This window comes from Xiphophorus hellerii, chromosome 16 (assembly GCF_003331165.1).
Source record: "Xiphophorus hellerii strain 12219 chromosome 16, Xiphophorus_hellerii-4.1, whole genome shotgun sequence".
Taxonomy (NCBI): Eukaryota; Metazoa; Chordata; class Actinopteri; order Cyprinodontiformes; family Poeciliidae; genus Xiphophorus; species Xiphophorus hellerii.
The window spans coordinates 21,662,323-21,676,596 of record NC_045687.1 but is presented as its reverse complement, the minus strand read 5'-3'; the positions used below and the strand labels follow the sequence as shown (position 1 = coordinate 21,676,596).

Below are 14,274 nucleotides of genomic sequence, written 5' to 3'. Positions count from 1 at the left end.
TCTGAAACTCCGCCTTGAGGAAGTCGTCACAACATCACTAACAGCGTTGCACTGAGAAATGGCTCCTATAATGAGCTCAGCAGACTCACAGTTCCTCCAGGTGTTTGCTAATTGCTGCTGGCTAGTCTGAAGGAACCGAGTGGGGGAGGGCCGCTCTGTGAGGGGGGCGCTTGGAAGCTGCAGCTCAGAGGAGGAGTTTGGTCCTCGAAAGCGGGACTACGTCCACCCAGCTGAGTGGTTGCCATGGGAGATTAAAGGATTTCTCAAACATGCAAGCAAGAGTCAATTTTACATAATACTGATTTAAAATACTCCTTTGAAATTTAACATAGACGGTAGATCTGAAATCTTTACATTTATATTTTTTGAGAATTAGAATATGTTTACATTTGAAACGATGGTTTCTTAAAGATCGGTAATCGGTGGTCGGCTAGAACCTGATTAAAGAGCAGAGAACACAAGCCATCGGTAAGTCGGTAAATAATGCTCAGCGTCCTCAGGTTTTCTGGAGGCGAATTCCTCCAAAATGTGAGCAAAGACGTCTGAGATCAGCCCGCTTCAGACAAAGCTTCCTCTGGCTGCATTTTACATATTCAGACAGATGAACATGCACCTCGAACTCAAACAAGAAACACACAATCTAATCTTGCACTCTGCTACACCACTTAGGGAGGAGAGAGAGGGGGGGGGAGGGGAGGGGGGGCTGAAAATGAAGAGTGGATGACAGGCATGACATGAAGAAAAAAAAAATCCCATCCAGAGCAGAGCAGCACACAAAAGCCTGGCTCATGTAGACAGGGGACGGCAGGCGGCTGCTGGGGGCTGAGCATGCAGCGCAGCAGACAGGCAGGCAGACAGGCAGACAGACACGCAGACAGACAGACAGGCGGCGTGCCCACCCAGACAGTCTCCAATGAAAAGCTGTGTTCTGCAGAAACAAAAAGATTCAGCAGAGATGATTCAACACCATGTGCTACTACTGCACTCTGACGGGGAGAGAACTGAAAAAAAGACAATCTGTGCACACTCTGCACACAGTCTTTGTGTCTGAAAGCTCGCTTTTTTTTATTATTATTTTATTTTAGCTGCACATGGTGGACATTTGCAAACAGATACACATCCTGTTTTAAGACATTAATATATATATATATATATATATATATATATATATATATATATATATATATATATTAAAAATCAACAAGTTTGAGATGCATTCAGGGTGTTCTGCTGCAACAGTAGCACTGAAAGCGGACAATACAGCCAACTTGATGCATGCGGCGCAACCCTGCTTCACCGTGCGGGGTGTGTGTGTGTGCGCAGTGGGGCATGGAGAATGGAAAAAAAGAGTTTGAACAGTCGAGATAAAGGGCTCTAGGGGCCTGGACGAGGAGGTGGAGGGGTAGAGGGGGGCACCAGACAACTGGGAAAAACTCGGACGAGAGAGTAGGGTGACTCGCAAAGAGGTGACATCATTCTTCATTTGAATAATCCCCCATCACCACCACCCCCCCCCCCCCCCCCGACCCCCCTCCAGAGTGGAGGGGATTGGTTGTTTTCAGTGGAGAAAAAAAGAGAAAGAGAGTTTCCCGTCTATTTGCTATTCACTCTCTTTCAATTTTGCCATGCTGCTTCTGTCTGGTGAATGCTCCATTCACGGACTCGTAGTAAAGAGACAGTTTTTTGTTGTTGTTTTTGACAGGGCAAAAAAAAGAAAATGATCCACTGTTAAAATGCACTATCCATTTTAGAGACAACTGTATCCACGTACGATGGCTTGCAAAAAGTATTCACACCTGTTGAGCTTTTCAGTTTCCCCAGCTTCAGTTCACATTAAGATTTGGAGGCACAGACTGGCACGGTTGTGAAGTGTTTCGTTTCCTTTTCTTTTGTTTTTCTTCTTACAAATGAAAATCTGAGAAGTGTGGCATGCATATATAGAGTCAACCCTGCTGAGTCAGCGCATTGCTTGCAAGTCTTGTCTTATTACAACCGCAAGCTTCAACGCGTTTTATTAAGGTTTTATTATGCGATACCTCAACACAGTCAGCCCACAGCATGACTCTGTCACCACCGTGGTGATTTTGTCATCGCTGTTGGGAAGATGTACATGTCACATATTTATTTTCTATTTACTATTCACTAAACCCAGTTAAATTATTGGTTTGTTTATGTTGCCAGCAACAGCGTGTTGTCTTCCCTCTCACAACCAGCTTTCCTGTCTGGCCAGCAACTATACGATAAAAACCCCAAATCTTTTAATATAGATGTCTCTTTGAATAAATCAATCAAAAGATGGGATCGTGATAATATTTTCAGTGTGAAAATATTATTATGCTAATAAATTCCTAAAATGCTTATTAAAATAATGCTACGGTTTTTTTTTTTTTTTTTCTTACACACGTTTCCGCTGTGAACAACATTCATGAAGTTCCAGTAAAACAAGAATCCCACCTAGAATTTATTTATATAGTCACTGAATTTGGTTTTTGACAATAAGTAAAATATATCACCGGCTACAACATGGCCAACATTTCCGAGCAGCACGCGAACGCACCAGCCTCTCCTCCGCCCGTTCCATCCCTCCGTTCGCCGGCTCCAGTATCGCGAGTGAGTGAGTGAGTGAGTGAGTGTGCAGCGAAGTGAAGCGAACCGTCTCTCTCCTCCTTTCTTCCTTCAAGGGTGCGCGCATCACTTGTGGGAAAACGGCGCTCGCGACTCACAAGTCCATTGTCCGTTGGCTCGGTTCGACTTGCCTTCGCCGTCCCCCGGTGCCCTCCTACTTCTCACTCCAGCTTTTATCTTGCAATTTCATCCCCACTTTCCGACTCGAGAGGCGGCGGACTGGCTAACACCGACTGGGCGTACAGCTGGTGAGGATTTTGCTAGCTTGCAGTGACGCTAACCGGTAAGTCCCAGATTGTTTTAGCTTTAGCTAGCGTGCTAAAGTCGGTGACAGTAAGTACGCGTAAATAAAAACAACGGTGGCTTAAAATTAACGTCCTGTCTGGTGGCCGTTGAAGACGTCTGCGCCATTACCGTTTCTCTTACATTTGAAACAGATGTATAAAGTATTCGAATTACAGTTGCTGTTTCTTTTGAATGGGTATTTATGTTAGACGCGTAAAATAAAATGTGTATAAGCTTTGTTTTGGGTGTCATGCCGCCTTTGTGTGGTGAGGCGCTCCGTTTCTGTGAATGTGACTCGAGTGGGGCGGTGGCAGCCAGGCTGCGTGGTCGCTAAACTGCCCAGCAGACCTGTTAGATACAAACTGGTACAACTAATTAAATCGCTTTAACGTGTTTCTTGTCCTTACGTGGAAAACATTTTCCCTCCTTTTGTGAGCATTTTGTGCGCCTTTTCACCCTAAACTTTTTTTTTTTTTTTTGCCCCCTCTTTTCCCTCTTCTTGTCTCCCCTCCTCCATCCTTCATCGCGGATTCCCATTGTTCTGTGATGGGCAAAAGTAGTGTGAGAAGCGAGAGATGTTTTAGCCGCCTCTGGGGGGGGAGGGAGGAGGAGGAGATTTCAATTTTTCCTCCTTTTTCTGTGTGTGAAAATGAATGAGCAGGACAAGCGTCTTAATTCTCATTTTTTCTTCATAGAACATTTCCCCATCAGCATGTTAAGGCAACGACCTCTTCAGAAGCCGAAGGGGACGAGTGAAGCTGAAATGTCTCGAAATAGAGCAGCGCACAGCTGTGATATAATCAGAGGTGATTAATGTCAACCCCTCTAAAAGTGATCGGCCATTATGGTATAAGGCTTTAGGGGGTTTCCCACTTCCTGACCTTTTTTTTTTTTTTGGCAAGTGAGCAAGAATTTGTTGTATTTCAAAAGAACACAGCAAATAAGGGATCTGAAAAGACAAACCAGTGCAATTCATACACAAATCATAGGGATGAAACAGTCAGTTATATATCAGAATGAAAACATTTTGTCTTGATTTTGTGATCAGCAAACTAAATACCTAAGATCCTATTTATTTATTTCTTTTATTCTAATCTTTATGTGTGTGTAAATTTGTTAATCATTTTCTGTCTACAAGTGTTCCAACTAACAACTTAAAATCAGATAAATTTGAGTAAGAATTTTGTAATTCTTTCATTTTTTCTTGGATTTAAAACAAGATTACATATTTCTAAAAAAAAAAAAAAAATGTTTTTTTTTTTTTCTTCTTTACTATGATAAAATCCAGAGAATAAAACTTTCCACACCAGACAAAAAAGCCAAGTCAGAGCTCAAACCATGCCAGAAATTAGCCATTGGCTAAGAAAAGCCTGACTGGTGCATCTCTGATTTATGTAGGAAAATGTGATGAGATTAGCTTCATTATTTAAAAAAAAAAAAATCCAATCATATAGACTGACTCAAATTACCTTGAGTAGCTACTTACAGCCTAATTAAATCATGATTCTAAAATATAGATTAGGGAGGCACCTTAATTTTGGGAGCTCTGTGATCAGCTGACATTTACGTACATGTGAAGCCTATCTTAAAGAGGTTTGACTGATAGGTTCGCAGTTAACAATAGTCACCCCACTGTTGCCAACTTTGCGACTTTTTTCATTATATGTAGCAACATTTTAAACAAACAAAAAAAATCAGTACCAAAAACCCCTAATAGAAGTACACTAGTCAGGTGTTTGTGAAAATCAATTTCATGGATTTCTGGTTTTCTTTGAGGTCTGAACTGATAATAGTGAAAAAAAAATGTTTTTCAGGTACTTTGATAGAAGTAAAAAAAAAGTGAATCAATCTAAGCAAGCCCAGGTGATTGAGCATGAAGGAAATTTGACTTTCTATGGTAGAATAACTGCTAGAAGAAAAGAGTCGATCCTCAAGTCTTCATGGTCAGCCCACAGCCGTGTTCTGTTCCCTTGCGGCAGTGCAGACAACAGCATAAACAGTCTGAAACCCCGTGGGCAAAGCCAGATTGGGTTGGCCGGCAATATGTGGTGATCCACCATGATGTTGATGTCATCCTGAATAAATGGCATCCCAGGGCAACGAAGATGAGCTTTTTTTTAAGAGCTGCCCACGCTGGGGCTTGGAGGCTCTCCAGCACTCCTAAGTCAGGGGTGAGCCAGACTGCACCCCCCCCTTCCCTTCACCCTCCTCACACCACCAACCACATCCCCACGCCACAGGATGGATGAACGAATGGCTGACTCACTCTGCTTCTGGGATGAGGCTGGCCCGAGCTTGATGCAATCATTTGAAATTGAATTTAGCCGCCATTAAAAGGCGCACCGTTTTGAAATGAAGTTATTTGAAAAAATATTACTTAGAGCATGGTGATTAAAGTCAGAGGCGTTCTGTTTGTAGAGATGATTTATTGGAAATCAAACAAAAACAAATTAAAGTGACCAAGCATAAAGCATGTTTATAAACTAAGTGCTTTGCTTTCAACACTCTAATTTTTCCTGACTAGCGTTTTAGACGCATGCTGTTCTGTTCTGTCCCTGCTTTTCTTACTGAATATCAGTGGAAAAGGTTAAAAACTCTTAGCTCGTCAAAGGAAATCCAGAGTAATAAACTGATCATGCTTGGACATGGGCTCCAGCTTTATGATCTGAAGCTGGAGCCCAGAGGTATTAGTACTGAGGTACTAATACCTCAGTACTTAAGGTATTCAACATGATTGGAAGCAGTTACTTTTTATGTCAAGTGATTAATCTCTGACTATTTGGATTAGACTCATCAGTCATCTGAGAATGCTAATTTTTACTCTCTTGTGTATTTAACTTGCTTTTAAGTGTTCTGTAAAGTGGTCCGCTTATAAAATGGATTTATGTGATCTGATGTTTGGGCCGTTTTAAATGCTAATAGCTAATTTAGCCTCAAGCTGCCCTCTTGACCCCTAGCGTCGGCTCTGAGAGGAGAGGTGATGGCTGCGTTAATAGACACATGTGTCGTCGTTCCTCTAGCCTAAGGGCTGGTGTTGGTGGGAGTGTGACTCACAATAAAATCCCCCGCCCCCAGATCTGAACTCCGTTGTGACAGGGGGGAGTTTGTGCCTCTGGTCATCAAGCTTTTTTCAGCCTTAACCCAGGGCTCTTGCTCTCCTTGGCATCATTACAAATTATTGTAGCTCTCTTCTAATCCATTAAAACCACACAATAGTTTCTTGTTTTGAGATTATCTAAACACCAACAGAAACAGTCTTTTTTTTTTCCAGAATTTCCCCCTGTTGTCCCGGCGATAGGCGCCTCAAGGAAACCCGCTCTGGGCGCCACACTACATTTGCAAAGTGACGATAAAGCGGAGATAAGCCCCGCTGTTGTCTGTGCTCTTGGTTCTGATAGTAGCCGCGGTCGGTAGTATCGCAGTTGTCCACGCACGCAGTTGGCAACTGGTGGTGCAGTTTGGAGATTGGGTTTGGCAACAGCTGCAGTAATTTGCTGTGTTTGGACAATCTAAATTCCCCTGGTGGGAGCATAGATAATGAACACAGTTCACAGATCAGTTGCTAGGCTTCTGGACTGGATTTCTTTTTTTCTTTTTTTTCCCTTTTTCTTCACAATGCGTTTGTGGGGCTTAGTCTTTTGTTGCTGGGCAGTCTTGGAGATTGTGATTATTGAGTCCATTGAGTCACTGTTGGCTCCCAGATAAAATAGAACTCATCCTTACTTTGTTACTGCCAACGTCAACCCTTCACACTGTTGTAATAGAGATGACACGCAGGTTATTGTAATGTATTTTTAACTGTAAAATTGAGGTTTATTATTTTTACAACAGAGATGTTGTAAAAATGTTCCTTGATTTTGCTAGTAGCAAATCAAAGTTTCTCTTCATGTTTTCTGAACAATGTAGTTTCTTATCTTTATTTATCCCCAAGTATAGACACCAGGAGTGGAGAAATTCCACTCAAAGTAGCATCCAGAGTCTAAATTACTTGGCACCTGAAATATGTATTTAAACACATTAGAAATATTATACAGTAGTAACAAAGTAACATTTTGATATTGATTCACTAGTTTGTATAGCTGCAGTCCATCTGTGAGTAGAAATTGCCGTACTGAGACGGAATACTGCTTTTTTGTATCCACGAAACAGTTTGGGACTAACAACCAAAAACTCAAGTTCTTGAAATGAAAAAGGAACCTGTCAAAGTCTAGCTATCGTAGCATTCTGAATGAACAACAAACATGCCTCTCTACAAAGTACAGTTTCCTTTGACGTAGGTAGGGCTGGTCGATATGACTAAAAAATGTATCACGATATTAGCATTTTGGATGTTAATATCGATAATTATTGTAGAGTGTTTTTTGTTCTACAAATCCAAAATACTTTCAAACTGGTGATGTGATCTTTATCCACAATTTCCTCTTAATCTGTTGCACTCATGTTCTATTTTCACTTCGTTTCCTACAGTCTGCAAGTTTGACGAGCTAACCGGGTGCCTAGTCCCATTTCTTCTACATCATAGTAGCCACCTTACATCTGTTAGTCCTGCACAGTCACTACCCATTCTTGCGACCGGTTGTGTTGACTCTCAGCATTATGAACTCAGTCACGTCAAAACAGTTTGATGTGAACACAGTTTCATGCCAAACAGTTTCCTGTGTGAGTCTTTGAGCCAAAGAGTATGCGGTTGTAAAAACTGACCTTTGTGCGGACGTGTCTGGCGAACTTCTGCTTTGAGTTGAGTGCAGACCTCCAAGGAGTGAAGTATGGCCGTGATTGTTGGGGGCAACATGAAAATGCTGCTGCGCATGTTAATCAACAGGTTCTTACCAGAGTGAGTGAGTAGTTGATGTCACCAACCTTGCTAAGTTGGGCTGTGAGAAGTAAAGCTTAAAGCGATTAAAGCTTTTCCTTTTTCGATACCATGAGATTCTGGATTGAAGTTAAATTAAATTATCAACATTGATATAGTTGATGTTGATATTGATTGCATGTTTGATCACTCAGTTCTACTCTTGTCAATTTTGCTTCCTGATTTCATTTTTACACACTTAACCAATACTGAAAATAGCTAACTAGAAGTCATCTTCCTTCAGTACCAGCGTACACACTTAAGGACGCTGTTAGCCTAATCTAGTAGCGTTTGGACATGGTGAGGTTGTTTTGCATTCTGACCAGCTGTGTTCACAAAGCATGGATCAGATCAACCGCCCAACCTGTTTCACACCCTGTGAAAGATCAGATCCCATCTGGAATGTGTCTTGTTCCACTACAAACAGAAGCATAATCCTCTTATGGACTCAGTTGTTCTTCTTCTTGTACCCCGCAAGTGGGTGTCCATACCGCCCTGCGCAATCTGGTAGGAACGCCGGAGCCACCCGGGCGGGTTTTCGCCATCCCTTCCAGATGCTTCACTGCTTCCATCTCTGAATCTGCTCTGTCTGGTGTCATTGATCCAAGCCACCAGCTGGTCCTGGCCCGGCCTGATCTCATTTACCCCCAGAGAGGAGCTTGATTGTGGGCAGACAGCCTATTATGGAGATGATCCAGCAGCTCTTCAAGTTACAAATTAGCCTTGGTCGCTCTGCTGGATCCTAAGTCTACCTTCTTATCTTGTTGGGGTTTTTTCCATACCATCCCTTCTTGTCTGTTTTTATCCACTCAACCTTCTTTTGTCCCCACCTAAAACCTTGTCATTACTGTCTCCTTTATCTCCCAAGGGACAGAGCTAATAGCATCAGAGGTACCTGCCTTACTAATGCACTTCCTCTGTCTGTGTCTGTCCGTGTCCTGGCCATCTGTGGGTCTGCCTGCCTGGCCGCCTACTTTCTCCACTGCGATCAATATCCACAAAGTTGAGCTTTGCACTGCCCTGCTGCTCGTCGCTGCAGGCGGTGGAGTTCAGCCAGACTATAGCACTTGCGTCGGGGCTGCGTTTTGTAGTCGTTTTCTGTCTCTATCCTCCATTGTTATAGGAGGGATGATGGAGCGAGGCCTCCCCTTGGTATTGTCTCCTTTCTGGGGCATACTGAGTCCTCTGTTGCGGCTACATATACCTCCCTTGTTCTCTCTTCTTCCCCTTCCTCACTCTCTCCCTCTCTGTGTGTCACTGCACAGTTAGAGGACAGCCGAGGCCGACTGTACAAGATTAGCATCTCTCTTTGTCCAGGGTTAACGAGGTCTGTCGTGTGTTAATCTGCACATCCCCATGAGGTAACAGGGGGTTCAGGCCACAATATGGGAGCGCAGAGTTTAAGTGTTCATGTGCATTGGTTTTGACATTCATAAGAATGAGAGGGACAGGTAACCTTGGCGAGACGAATGACTCCTGCGATGTTTGGACTTTGGTGGTAGACTAATATTTATTTACAATTATTGTGAACAATTCAGTTTTATGAAACTATTATCTCTGAAGTTACCACTTGAGGATGTTGTAATGTCTTCGTGTTTGGCTCCAAAGGGTTAACGGCAGCTTTTCTGACCACATGTTCTTGTCATTTATTTTGCCAGCTGGGTTTCCTTTACAAACGTGCGCAAAACTTTGTCGATATTCCACTAATGTTGAAAAAACACAATTTCGCAGTTGCGATTCTTCCGATAAGTAAGAAAATCACACATGAATAAGTTTGTTTACGCATTAAGTTATTTAAAAAATCTTGTGTTTTCTGGCAGTTGTAGGAACTGGTCATTGACCATACGACTAGTATGATGCAAAACTGTGTTTCCATTGCAGCTTTGTGAATTAAACCTATTTCCATATGGCCGAGAAACCACCTGATAACTAACAACAAAAACAAAACATCCAACAAAAACTTTTGTCTTTTTGAGATTGTTGTGTTTCCATTAAGCAAATTTATTTTCAGAATTAGAATTTGCGCAAACATGTGCTAAATGGAAATGCAGCACAATCTGCATCTTCTCTGACATATGCTAGCAGCCCAGTGATGATGAGGACGATGAGGATTTTCTTCTTTGTTCTGCCTTACTCTCACTCCATACACCTTTGGTTGATGGAACCAGGAGCAATCAGGAGTTCAGGTGACATCCAGCGATGCTTACTTTGGCCCTCCCTGTTGTAAATGGTCTGTCTGTATTGGTTTTTCATGTCATAGTTTAAAACCTCTAAAAAAAAAATGTCACTCCATTTTTGTACCCTGGCAGTGGTAACCACCTCATCCCTAAATGGAAGTTGATTTATCTAAAAAATCTGTACTTATCAATTCAAAATGACATGCAACATGGATTTATTTGACAAAAACTTCTGATTTTGGGATTCCCTGTGTGTCTGCGATTCTTTGAAGGTAAAAGGATGATTGAAGATTCTTCTCTTGTTGACCCGGTTTCAACAGAACTCCTCTCAAGCCTTAAAAAGAGTGAGTTTCTTTGTAGGGAATGCTAAATGCACACCACTGCAAAGGCAGTTGGTGTGTTGAAATAAAAAGTACAGAAAAATGGCAGTTAGGTTTGGAAGTAAAAGTTTGAATTGACAATGTAGATTTGTTTTATTTTTCTATCACTTTGCTGCTTCCTCTTTCATGCTTTCTTTCTCAATCATGCCTCCGCCTCGGTCCAGTGAGTGAGCGCCACTGGGAACAGTGGGGATTGGTTGCCGGTTGTTTTTTGTGGAGGAAGTCTGAGCCAGGTTCCTGACCTCAACTCTGGGAATGTTTTGGAAGTGTGTGAACTGTGATTACCGTCGAGTTAATGACATCTGCAGCTCCCAACCTCCAGCTGGCTCTAGCTCAGCGTTCAGCTGCCATCAACAGCAAGTCGTGCCGTTGGTTGTTAAAGCGAAATCAGCGGCAATGATGTACACTAAAACTGGAGCACATGTGTAGGGGGATAACAGTTCAAAGTTCTGTTAATTTTAAAAGACTTTAAATAATTAAAAACAGTGACTCATTACAAGAAAGCTTACTTATGTGTTGAACTGTTCAAACATCTGAGGACCACTTTTTTTTTGTTTTCATATTCTGTTAATAGAACGGTGACTGTTGCAGCTGTGGGTCTGTTGCTGGTGTTGTGCCAACTTTGGGCTTAGTCTAAATGAAATATTCGACTGTGGGGCATTGCTGACTGTCATCTCCATCTTTCTAACTGTGTTCCCTTAGAAATATGAGCAAAGTATCTGATTCTAAATACCGCCTTGTATTCAGTCTTCTTTTACTGAGATGTATCTTGTTACATTCCTAAATAAATTCAACTTAAATGTGGCCTTATATATAATGTCCAAGGTGAACATGTTCATTTTTTATTAAAACGCTTTGCATAGAGGTGCAGAAAAGATCACGACTCAAACTTTCTACAAACCCCACACAGCATGATGACTCACATTAAGTTCTTAAGGGTGTTTTCACACCTGCTAGTCCGGTAGACTCGGTTCGATTGGCAACCAAAGTTGCAGCATCTGTTAGATTTTCAGCCGCTGCGGTTCCATTTCACGCTGCATTGTGTCAAACAAAATCAAATTATTAAAAAACCTGTTCACCTTCTTGCCTGTGGTGGGGCTGCAAGAACTACTCAAGGAAATGACACAAAACCTTAGAAGAAGACGTGCACAACTTCCTTCTTCAAAAATTGTCAGATATTAATGGTTGAATTATTTCTTGTTTGTCTTTGGCAAAAAAAAAAAAAAAACCAAGTCATTTCTCCTGCTAGCACTAGACTAGCTCATTTGTTTTGCGCTATAGTCCACTTCCTGCTTTTGGAGCAGTCTCCGGTCCACTTGCATCCACATCCATTCGGACCGCACCAGAGTTCACTTCAACTGAACCAAGACCTGGGTTTGCTATTTTGTTTCGCAACAGAGTTTGATTGCCTATTCACACCTCCCCAAACGAACCAGATATTCTGGAAAAACAAAATAAAGTTTGATTAAACAGGGCTGGTGTGAATCCACCCTTAATTGCAAATGATATCGTTTCACTTGTGCTAAGGAATCGTGAAACTAATGTGAGGCTCATGGAATAGTCAAATAAGCGGCTTGTTTTTTAGAGCTTTTCTTGTTTCTGATTAAAACGCAGAAGATTCGGTCAAAGCGATGACTGCTTGCATTGTTTCAGCGAAAATATCCATTTCAAAGCATCTGAATAAATGGAAGCAATGAGTCCAACTAGCCCTGAATGGGCTGTAGAAGTGACTGAGACAACTGTTGTAATATGGAGTAGGCTGAGTAGACAATCTGAGGCTCTGTTCCAGCAAGTGACATCTTAAATGTGACATTCTCCTCTTTGTCGAATGCAGCGAGGAGGAGTACTCATGCTTGGATACATTCCACCTTCTTTGGTCATTTCTGGTCACAGTAAGCAGGAAAAATGGCATCAGCTCCAAAACACTTTGTTTTTAGCCCACTTACTGATGTCAGATGGTTTTGTAAGCAAGACAGTAGTAAATAATTTAAGCAGAACGGCAGAGTTGTATTGGTTGAACAGACAAATTTGTGCCCACTGAGACGCCATCAGTCTAAGAGACATTAAAGGGGCAATGATATGTATTTCCCAGACATATAGTGCTATTCTGTAGCACAATCAAGTAACTGTTGCCTTCAGTTGTTAGAAAAATGCTGTAAGTATCAAATATAAAATTTCACTTTGTGATTTAACGCCTTGAAATTGGGCCTCTGTCTCTTTAAGAAAGTCCTTCTCTTTCCAACACTCTTCCTTTTTGGAAGTCATCACAACATGGTTCCTCTAACCCCAGATGATGCGCAGTTCCACTAGGTGTTTGCTAATTGCTGTTGGCTAGTCTAATTACAAAATGTTTTGAAAGACAGCAGGTTTTTTTTTTTTGGCACACTTCTGTTGGTTTATTCTTTTAAAAACTATATACAGTTTTCTCATTTGATCAGATTTCCAATAGATTTTATTCCACAAATGATGCATTGCACCTTCTTAAGTATAGTGAGCAAGGAGTGTCCAAAAGCAAACAGGTCAGCTAAGTGCCTTCTGTTTGCTCCTCGTGGAGACAAAAATCTTGTCAATTACAAGGTCAAAGGTCATTCCATGCTTGTCAACGACACCTTGGTAACAAACGGCTTCTACTTACAAACATCAAGCTACGTTTCTGGTTTTCAATAAACTTCTGCAGTTTTTAATAATTCTGTCTTCTGTGGATTTGCATCATGCATACAAGCTCACTTTCTCTTTCTTTTGCGTCTTTTCTAGAGTCTCTTATGGCCCCACCCCCAACACCATCAGCACTGCTTCCTTCCCCCACAATCACTCCCTTATTTAGAGTAGACCCCGGGGACAGAAGCAGGCTCACTGAATGCATCTGTGTCTGTGTGCACACAGTTGTGTTTGAAAGCAGAATTCTCTTCTCCCCCCCCATCAACAGCGGTTCATACATCCTCATGGTCAGTTGGTTGACTTTGAAGACTCTCTCCTGGGATGCAAAGATTTTTCTTTATTTTCACCCAACGACTCATCTAGTTAAATGTGAAGCCTTTAAACAGATTTGATATTAAATTAAGTTTTTACTCAATTTGCATCAGACCAGTGGAAAATCTACATTCACATTGGCCTTTCAGCACTTCACTCATGCTAACCACCGGCGGTATTTAACATAAGCACACAGTACTTATGTTTTTATACAAACATAAATACACTTTCTGTATTTATACAATGCAGAAAGTGGGTCTAAGTGCTGGTTTGCTATTTAAATATGATGATCTGATTATTCAGGAACTGCATCCTTTGTGTCTAGACTCAGAAAGGCTGAGGTCTCTCAGAAGACCTGGATGCCTCCCAGTTACTGACAGTACTGACCTTAACAATGTATTGCAGCTGCCTAAGTGGGAGCATAAGTACACTTTGTTTATATCCCAGTTGGGGTATTAGGAGTGGATGATGCCTTAGAGGATGATGTCACCTTGCCGAGTTGGCGTGCCAATCATTAGCATGTAGTGCCTGAGGCAGTGAAAGCATAACACAACAGTTGTGATGTAGCAGTGATGACCGAGGACATGTAGAGAATCACTGGCCCAGGGATGAAAAGATTTGCACATGGCCATATGCTGAAAAATAGAGAAGATGGAGTCCTTGATCTTTTGCATCTTTCCTGATTCTGTGCCCTAACAACAGCTTTATTGTTTGCATAGCTCAGTATTTGCGTGGGTTTTGTTTGCTCTCGGTTACTGGTTAGCTCACCATTGAGGCTTGCGGAGAATTTGGAGTAGGACGCTGCTTGGATTTTGGGCACATGACTTAAATGAAAGGATGCAAGTTGAATTATGTTTGGCTAACTTAACAAAAACCAGGATACAGAAATGAAAACTACATAATTATTAAGGGTGTCTGCACATCCTTAAAAAATTAATGTACCTAAAACTAAGGCTTTAAAATGTCTTAAATTCATTTAAAAAAG

General features: G+C 41.7%; 1 protein-coding gene and 1 long non-coding RNA gene across 3 annotated transcripts in view; one reads left to right on the top strand and one right to left on the bottom strand.

Moving 5' to 3' along the window:
* Positions 1–14,274, bottom strand: part of LOC116735220 (uncharacterized) — a 28,167-nt gene that overhangs the window by 291 nt on the left and 13,602 nt on the right. Inside the window, exon 3 of the long non-coding RNA XR_004342353.1 lies at positions 12,942–12,943. This is a non-coding gene — a long non-coding RNA (uncharacterized LOC116735220). The remainder of the gene's footprint in view (positions 1–12,941; positions 12,944–14,274) is intronic.
* The window catches only part of prr36b (proline rich 36b), a 34,010-nt gene continuing 22,349 nt past the window's right edge, over positions 2,614–14,274 (top strand). Inside the window, exons 1-2 of one of the 2 annotated variants that reach the window (XM_032586947.1) lie at positions 2,614–2,908; positions 3,606–3,716. The gene's annotated coding sequence lies outside the window, so the exon portion shown is untranslated. The remainder of the gene's footprint in view (positions 2,909–3,605; positions 3,717–14,274) is intronic. The other variant, XM_032586945.1, reaches the window with a different exon arrangement.